The 9,660-nt window shown below is 39.6% G+C and overlaps 1 pseudogene; it reads left to right on the top strand.

The window, feature by feature from the left end:
* The first annotated feature begins 6,326 nt into the window (after positions 1-6,326).
* On the top strand, positions 6,327-8,989 carry LOC136393514 (DNA replication licensing factor MCM7-like; annotated as a pseudogene).
* The last annotated feature ends 671 nt before the right edge of the window (positions 8,990-9,660 follow it).

The raw sequence follows: 9,660 nt of genomic DNA, 5'->3' as shown, positions 1-9,660 counted from the left end.
ATGAACAACTAAAGTACTGCAACAAAGAATTGATGCTTCTCATCTCTCTCCTTTCCTGCCTGTTTGTCCCTATCTGTCCCTCTCTCTATTTCTTTCACTAAAAAAATAAATAAATAAACAGAAATATTTATGCACTAAGAAAGTAATCAAAATAGTAACATAATAAGAAAGAATAAAAACATACTAAATGGTTACTAAATGATTAGCATTGACACTAAATACTTATGTATAGTCACATGATAAAATACTGTATAACAATCACATGTAATATTTCTGACAATATTTGAGACATAAGAAAACGTTCAAAGTATAATGTTAAAAAGTAGGATATAATAAGACATGTACATTAGTCTGAAAATTTATAGAATTCTGGGAGTAGATTAGTGTGTGATTATTCACAGAAAACAAAAAGATTGAAGGAATTGCTGATAGTCTTATAGCAATAAGTGGTACTAAGTATGGGTGAGTTTGGATTTATTTTTAATTGTTATGATTGCTTGTAAATTTGTTTTGTAAAACAATGAAGTTTAACTACATAAGTTTGGGCTCTGAGTTTAGGCTGCTGTGTATTTGACTCCTGCAGTCATTCACTTGTTACTTACATGCCACTGCTCTAAAGCTACGCCATGCTTTGCCTATTATCTTATGCTCCATCTAAGGATGAGTGATTGTTTTTTCTAAAAGAGACAAGAGGCAAGATAGTAAATATTTTAGGCTTTGTAGATCAACAAGAAAAAATAAGGATACTATGCAGGTAAATATGTAAGAAGGGAGAAAACAAATTTCACAAATGTTTGATTGACAAAATTTAAAATATAGTGATAATAATTGAGCATCACTATTTTGTACTATCTGTCCACTAATAAGAATAATGGCATTCTTTTTCCCCTGTTTTTTTTTTTCATATTAGGGTTCAAAGTTAGAATTTTTTGTCATCAATATTGATCATAAATGTACATCCATTAATGTTGATCTGTAATGAGACTTTATGTATTTCACTTTGAAAATGTCTTTTTACACAGATAGGTATTGTCAAAGGCTGATGTCTATTCATGATCATAAAATTTTAATTAAACATAGTTATTGTTTGGAAAGCACTTATAGAATATGTTGGGCAGATAAAATATATTATGCTCACTTTGTTAAAGATGGCGCTGCCCACGTGGAGGCCGTCACCCAGGTGATATTAATGTGTGTTGGGGGCGGGCTGTGGGCAGGCAGAATCCTTGTAGCGTGGGGCTTGGTTTTGGGATTAAGCCTTTCCCACCCTTTTTGATGTGGGGTGGTACAATCCCATCATGCCCCAGATAAGTAACTTTGTATTAGAGACTTCCCTATTTTGTATATTGGATTAAAGGTTTTGATTTCTGCACTATAAAATGGGGACAGAACGGGGAGCTTGCTCTCTTGGTTCCTGAGATTAGCATTAGAGAGCAGAGAGCAGAGAAAGGCCACGTGGAGGAGGCCAGGGGAAAGCAGCCAAGATGGCAGAGTGTTGAGTGAGAAGCCAGTTTGTGCAGAGTTTGTTCAGGAAGAAGGAAGGAGATGGGGAACAGAGGTGAATAAGTCTGGTGAGCTAGAAACCTTTGATTCTAGGAAACTCGGATAAGTCAGTGGCTTTGTGAGCACTGAATGTGAGTGGGTTTTGGAGCCCAGTGTGTGTTTTTTACTTGCCCGCTGGGTGCAAACTAGGATTAAAGCTAATGGCCCACCAGTTTTTGGCTCCATTGTTTCTTTACCGACTGTCCGAATCCAATGCAAACCTGCATGGGCCAGGAGGCTGCTATGATGGTGGCCCTGGCTACTGGCTTTACAGAATACTATTAAATTCTTCACCATATTTGTTTTGTTAAATGTCATTACATTCCATATTAATCTCTTCCAATTTAAAGTTAGGTGGAAGCTACACAGTTGAATAGATTTTGAAATATGGATATTTACTTAACATTTGCATTTGGGTCTGAAAAACACTTCTGTAACTTTAGTCTGAGGCTAGAACCCATATCTGTTGTAAATTCGTATTGAATTTGATGTCTTCCTTTTTTAACTTTCAAGAGCAAAGAGGTATATAAAAGCAGTGTGACATTTCTTGTGATTCAAATAGCATTAGTTGTTATTGAAATTACTGACGTATATGTTTCACATATAAACACTGATTTGCCTTGTAATTTAAAGTAAATTAATTTGGAAATGTACTCAACTCTGCAGCAAATACTAATTTCCAAAACCGTTCAACATTTAATAACAGTGGCTAAGAGTGGTCTTTTTTCATCCACAAAAATTTTAGTCTTGGCCTCGAGCTCCAAATTTGCATAAAATTTTACCACTGGTAAGCCATTGAAATTCTGTCAAGTCAGCTTCTATTTCTGCAAAAATTCATAGAAATAATAATTAAGTCCTTGAAAATGAATGTGGTTTATCATTGATACTACTAAATCAATGACACAATACATTTAACTATTTTCTGCAAAGTACTTGCTGATTAATATTACAATGACAAAACACCTTACAGTTTTACAAATTTAATAATTGTGTCAAATAAGCTTATTTCTGCTTCATACATATGTTTACTATTATCAGTTCTCACATATCTTAGCATATTCTACTTCAGATTGACTTGAATTAGTGTTTTTCAACTTCTTTGAAAATGTTCTTGTCTATAGTTGCTCCAATGAAGATTATCCATACAAACTACCTCTTTAGTCACTCCAAATTTACTATTAACTTGTGAGTTATCAAAAGCCAAGGAAAACCATTTGAAATTATTTTGCCTAGTTTTTCAATTGATGTTAATCTTCATGTCCTTAACTGTTCAAGCAACTGTTCTTGTGAAAAAAACAAGTGTTAGACAAGTTTATTGTCTCTGAAAACTGGTCTTCAGTTACTGCAGTCAAATATGATTTGATTAACTCACCATTGATTAATACTTTTCTTCATCTGACTAACAAATGAACTAACTGTTCAGGAGCTTAATTTGGTTGCATCTTCATTCTTGATTTTTAAACTTTTGTGTGGAAGTTCTGATGTGATAAAATATTCTATTTTAAATCTTAAAATTTTTCTGACTCTTGCTTTCCTGTGAGTTGAGAATATTGTGACAACATCATAATATACAAATATCAGCATGTATTGTATTCTATTAGCATGCCAGTAGTGTCATTGCATTATAAACACGATGCTTTGCCACCAGACTCAATAACAGAATAATCCACACTCTGCTGTACTTTAATGATATGGCCTTGCATTTGAAGCCCACTTTTCTATTCTTGCTTTAACATAAAAAGTGTGCACTAGTAATAATAATGTGATAGGTGGCAGTATGGTGATATGTGTGGCACTCAAAACACTGTCCAGCTGTAACTGCTTCACTGTGATCTGTAGTGCCCCAATCAGACTACAAAGCAGGGAGAAAGCCACATTCAGTCTGTCACAACTACTCCGCTCTGCATTGCAGCGTAAGGCAGCCATAGACACTACTTATGTGTTCCAATAAAAAATTATTTATGGGTAATAAAATTTTAATTTTGGCCTTACCAGGTGGTGGTACAGTGGATAAAGTATCAAACTGGGATGCAGAAGACCCAGATTCAAAACCTGAAGTCCTGGCTTGAGTGCGGGCTCACTACCTTGAGCGTGGGGTTGCTGGCTTGAGCGTGGGACCATAGACATGACCTCATGGTTGCTGGCTTGAGCCCAAAGGTCCTGGCTTGAAGCCCAAGCTCACTGGCTTGAGTCCAAGGTCACTGGCTTGAGCGAGGGATCACTCCTGCTATAACCCCTCTGTCAAGGCACATATGAGAAAGCAATCAATGAACAACTAAGGTGTCGCAACGAAAAATTGATGGTTCTCATCTCTCTCTCTTCCTGTCTGTCTGTCCCTATCTGTCCCTCTCTCTGTCTCTCTCTGTCTCTGTCACAAAAAAAAGAAATTTGAATTTTGTATCATTTTCAAATAAAATACCTGAAATAATATTTTTGTTTTGATTTTTTAAAAAATTAATGCAAAAAGTATTCTTAGCTCATGGGATATTTAAAAACAGGTAACAGCTCAGACTTTGCACACAGACCTTACCTGCCTGCCCCTAGCCTACTTGAGTCAGACTCTTTTTGTTCCTTATATCTCTCATGCTATTTCTTTCTTATTTGCCCTGTTTCGATTTATGCTGTCTCCGCTACCTGGAATGCCTTTCATTCATTTCCCACCCCTACCTCTAACTTTATAAGATTAACTATTTTTACAAGATCAGCTCACTTATCACTTTCCTAAAATTTTCCCTGATCTGTTCTCCTCTCTAAGATTTCCTTCTTTGTTTTCATAACAACCTATATATAACTGTTATTAATCTTTCTCATTTTATAAGAGTTTTCTGTTTATGTAATTCCTTCCCAACAGACTCTACAATTGAAGGCAAGAACTATGTGTCTTTTTACAACAAAAACATGGGATTTACATATATGTGTGCATATTGCATACATATATAATGTGTATATTATAAATGTGTGCATATATTTACATGTGTGTATTGATATTATAGTTGCATGATTATATTACATATATAATTTTATCTATAAACATATATGTAAAATCAGTCTGTTTTTATCATTTCCATAAAATAGAAATCTTCAGCTTTATGATTTATTAATGTCGCTGCCTGAAGTTAACCCTATAAGATTGAGAAAATATTTGGAAAACTTTTTTGAGCCATAAAGTTAACTCTTGTGAGGAAAGCAAGGTTGAGAACAATGCAATTCCACAATTTCTAGGACTTGATTACAAAACTATATACAGATTTGTTTTGAGCTCATTATGATTATTGGGCCACCTATATATTCATGTAAAAATATACAGTTTTCTTCCATCTTTTTATGTGTCTTCTTTGGTATTTTCCTTTCTGAAAAACAGGTCATATGATTGGGCACATTTTAACACCCCAATTAGTCATAGATGTGGTGATTCATAGGTTGGCTTAAAAAGCAAAAGCAGCCTTGCCCTTCCTAAGCATTGACTGTTGGCAACTTTCTTTTTTCCCCTCTGAATCAGACGTGTAATTGTTTGAGTAATCAAGAAAGAACTGTCTGTCTTTTGACCTTAGAGGCTGGTGAAATGGAGCAACTGAGTGTTGTTGGCACAGGAAAGTTAGCAGAACAATGCAAATCTGTAAACCAGAGCGTGCTCTGTGTGGCCACTTACTCTGGGCAGACTTGAATGTCACACAGTCTCTGATTTTCGGCAGCGTTCTGCACCCTTTGCAGTAAACTGTTTTAATATAAGCAAAGTGGATTTCAAGTTTTATAAAAATAATTCTTAAACTGTCTGCATCTTATTGCATTCTCTATCATCTATTAGGACCTGCCGTTTTTCCAAAATGAGCATTCTGAATCCTAGTGTGATAAGAGCCAATAAGAGAGAATTTTACATTATGAGTGCTATTGGGAATAAAGCATATCAAATACCCTTGTTGGGGAATAAATGAATCGACCTAATGCAAATTTAGATGAGACAACTGGACCACACAGAAGGGATGAGTGAGAGAAGTGATCATCTGTGGGACCAAGAATTTTGACTGAATGGACAGGTCTGAGGTCAATAAAGGTAAAATCTGGTAGAAGCAAAGGCTTCACTTCTTATAATAAATTCACTCATTTTATTTGTCCGTTAACCAATAGGTGTTAATCAAAAGATATCAGTTGGAGGGAGTCCAAAATCTGATTTTAAGGACATCTATTAGACTAGTTACAAGAGAGTGTCCCTCTCCTTCTGTATCTCTTTAGGGGTATGCAGGAAGTTATCAGAAAGCCAGATCAAGGGACAAACTCTAATGTAGCAGAGCATCTCAGTGGACTTTTCCCTGCCTTATGTTTAACATTCTTGAAATCTATGTCCCATATCTTGATATTTTTAAACAACGTACAATGTTCTTTTTCTTGCCTCGGAAAACTTATCTTATTATCAAAGTTTTGCTGATTACACATCTCTTTTGACTCATGTTCCCAAGTGGCTTTATTTCAGATATAATTTGGTGATGGTTATGTGTAATATTTTGATATCTTCCTAAAAGGAAATTAACTTGGAAGTAAGGTCATTAATAAAATTAACTCAGGACAATGTACTCCGTAGATGTAAAAATATGAGCATTATTAGAAACCATACTGCAAAAATACCAATTATATTTACTGGAAAGCAGCTACAACAGAACAAAAATATATCTTTAAGGGGAGAGTAAAAGAGCTTCAATTTGAGAAATATGAGGTGGCAAAAGTTTGAAATAGTTATGTTCAAGTAGTTACTTAAAAGACAATTCTTTAGAGTCGCAGTCCGCCGTGCGTACGTTCGCTGCCTGAGACCCTTGAGCCCGCCAGCTGCTGGTGCACAGCCCTCAGCAGCGATGGCACTTAAGGACTACACGCTCGAGAAAGAAAAGGTGAAGAAATTTCTGCAAGAGTTTTTTACCAGGATGATGAGTTTGGCAAGAAGCAGTTCAAATATGGAAACCAGTTGGTTCAGTTGGTTCATCAGGAACAAGTGGCATTGTACATAGACCTAGATGACATGGCCGAGGAGGACCCTGAGTTGGTGGATTCAATTTGTGAAAACACCAAGCGCTATGCAAGGCGTTTTGCTGATCTGTTCAACAGCTGCTGCCCCAGTACAAGGAGTGGGAGCTGGTCAATAAAGATGTTCTGGATGTTTACATTGAGCACCGGCTGATGATGGAGCAGCGGAGCAGAGACCCTGTGGCAGCTTGAAGCCCTCAGAACCAGTACCCTCCTGAACTGATGCGTAGATTTGAACTGTACTTTCAAGGCCCAAGCAGTAATAAGCCACGTGTGATCCGGGAAGTACGGGCTGACTCTGTAGGAAAATTGGTAACTGTGCGTGGAATCTTCACTCGTGTCTCTGAGGTCAAACCAAGAATGGTGGTAGCTACTTACACTTGTGACTAGTGTGGGGCAGAGACCTACCAGCCGATCCAGTCTCCTACTTTCATGCCTCTGATCATGTGCCCAAGCCAAGAGTGCCAAACCAACTGCTCAGGAGGGCGGCTGTATCTGCAGACACATGGGTCCAAATTCATCAAATTCCAGGAGATGAAGATGCAAGAACATAGTGACCAAGTGCCTGTTGGAACTATCTCTCAGAGTATCATGGTGGTGTTGATGGAAGGAGAGAACACACAGATTTCCCAGCCCGGGGACCACGTCAGTGTCACTGGTATCTTCTTGCCAATCTTGCGCTCTGGGTTCCGGCAGGTGGTACAGGGCTTACTTTCGGAAACTTACCTGGAAGCCCATCGGATTGTGAAGATGAACAAGAGTGAAGATGATGAGTCTGGGTCTGGAGAACTGAGCAGGGAGGAGCTGAGGCAAATTGCAGAGGAGGATTTCTATGAAAAGCTGGCAGCTTCCATTGCCCCAGAGATAATATGGACATGAGGATGTAAAGAAGGTGCTACTGCTCCTGCTGGTGGGAGGTGTGGACCAGTCTCCTCGGGCCATGAAAATCAGGGGCAACATCAACATCTGCCTGATGGGGGATCCTGGTGTGGCTAAGTCTCAGCTCCTGTCTTACATCGATCACTTGGCCCCTCGCAGCCAGTACACGACAGGTCGAGGCTCCTCTGGAGTGGGGCTTACAGCAGCTGTGCTGAGAGACCCAGTGACTGGAGAACTGACTTTAGAGGGTAGGGCCCTTGTACTGGCTGACCAGGGTGTGTGCTGCATTGATGAGTTTGACAAGATGGCTGAGGCCGACCGCACAGCCATCCATGAGGTCATGGAGCAACAGACCATCTCCATTGCCAAGGCAGGCATACTAACCACACTCAACGCCCGCTGCTCTATCCTGGCTGCTGTCAATCCTGCATATGGGCGTTACAACCCTCGCCGCAGACTGGAACAGAACATACAGGTTCCTGCTGCACTCCTTTCCAGATTAGACCTCCTCTGGTTGATCCAGGACCGCCCTGACTGAGACAATGACCTATGGTTGGCTCAGCATATCACCTATGTACACCAGCACAGTCGGCAGCCTCCTGCTCAGTTTGAACCTTTGGACATGAAACTTATGAGACGATACATAGCTATGTGCCGGGAGAAGCAGCCTACAGTGCCAGAGTCTCTGGCCAACTATATCACAGCAGCATATGTGGAGATGAGAAGAGAGGTTTGGGCTAGTAAGGATGCTACCTATACTTCTGCCAGGACACTGCGGGCTGTTAGATTCAGGGAGTGCTGATATGCTGTGGCTGCCAGAGTGTAACTATTGAAGGAACAGGGAGTGCTGATAGGGCCCCTGTGAGGCTGAGAACAAAGAAGTTTATGTTTGAAATTCGCCACTAAGCTAAACCCGGCCCCTGTTGCTATGCTGCGTGCGACCTCCCTAGCAAATAGCTAACTGCCACATCTGCTTCTGTATAATGCTTGCTCACTTAGGATATATAAGGACCTAGCTGTAAGTGCCAGGCGCGACTCCCGTTTGCAGCTCCTTGTGAGTACGGTGTCTCCAGACATCTTGGGAGTTCGCCCCTGTGCAGGTTAAACTGGCCAATAAAGTAACATCTAAACTCCTGAAAGTCTCCGATGTTTGTTCTCGTACCCGGTAGATGCAACACTGGCTATTCTGCGACTGTCTACTGCTCTGGCATGCCTGCGAATGGTGGACACAGTGGAAAAGGAAGATGTGAATGAAGCCATAAGGCTAATGAAGATGTCTAAGGACTCACTTCTGAGTGACAAGGGACAAACAGCTAGGACCCAGAGACCAGCAGATGTGGTGTTTGCTACTGTCTAAGAGTTGGTCACAGAAGGCCGAAGTGTCCGGTTTTCTGAGGCAGAGCAGCGCTGCATATCTCGTGGTTTCACACCTGCCCAATTCCAGGCAGCTCTAGATGAGTATGAGGAATTAAATGTCTGGCAGGTCAATACTGCCCGGACTTGGATTACTTTTATCTGATTCCAGTCTACCTGAGACACAAGTCTATTCTGCATACAGTGCTTTAAGCCCTACCTCCTTTTCCTTTAAAGGCCTAACAATGCCCATGAGAAAGGAGGATCCCTTCTGTTTCCTGAGTTGCACTTGTTTTATTCATTTTTTTTTTTTTTTTTTGCTAATAAAGTGTTTGTAGATTGCTGCCTTCTGTTAAAAAAAAAAGACAATTCTTTATAAAAAATGGAACATAAAGGCTTATATGAAGAGAGTAAGAATTAATGTTATAAAAATGATAAACATAAATCGTGGTCTTTTCACAACCCAACATCTCCTTTTCTCCTGTCTTCTGTTTCCCATGTGGGAAACTTCCTTCATCATGCTAGTTCCCACGTTGGTCCCCCTACATGAGGGCTGAGAACTAGGCTCTGTTCCATGGGGATGGTCTAGGGAAGACCCACCATTCTCCAGCTCTTCCTTGGACTTATTGGATCCACCTCTCTGATGCAAGCGCCATGTGTTGGACACTAATTATGGCTACAGATCTAAAGCCAAATCCTTAAAACCGCCTCCCATGGGGCCATTGGACCGACTCCGTCTCCACCTTTCACTTGGTTTTGAATTCAAATGGGAAAGAGTTAAGTTGTTTTTAGACCTGGATAAAGCTCCAATAGTTAATTGAAGAAAAAAATTATGTGAGATGCAAGAGATGTACATAAGTATCACTTCTTAAT

Source organism: Saccopteryx leptura, chromosome 2 (genome assembly GCF_036850995.1).
Source record: "Saccopteryx leptura isolate mSacLep1 chromosome 2, mSacLep1_pri_phased_curated, whole genome shotgun sequence".
Classification (NCBI taxonomy): domain Eukaryota; kingdom Metazoa; phylum Chordata; class Mammalia; order Chiroptera; family Emballonuridae; genus Saccopteryx; species Saccopteryx leptura.
The sequence above is the reverse complement of the archived record's forward strand: the minus strand, read 5'-3'. Positions and strand labels throughout refer to the sequence as shown.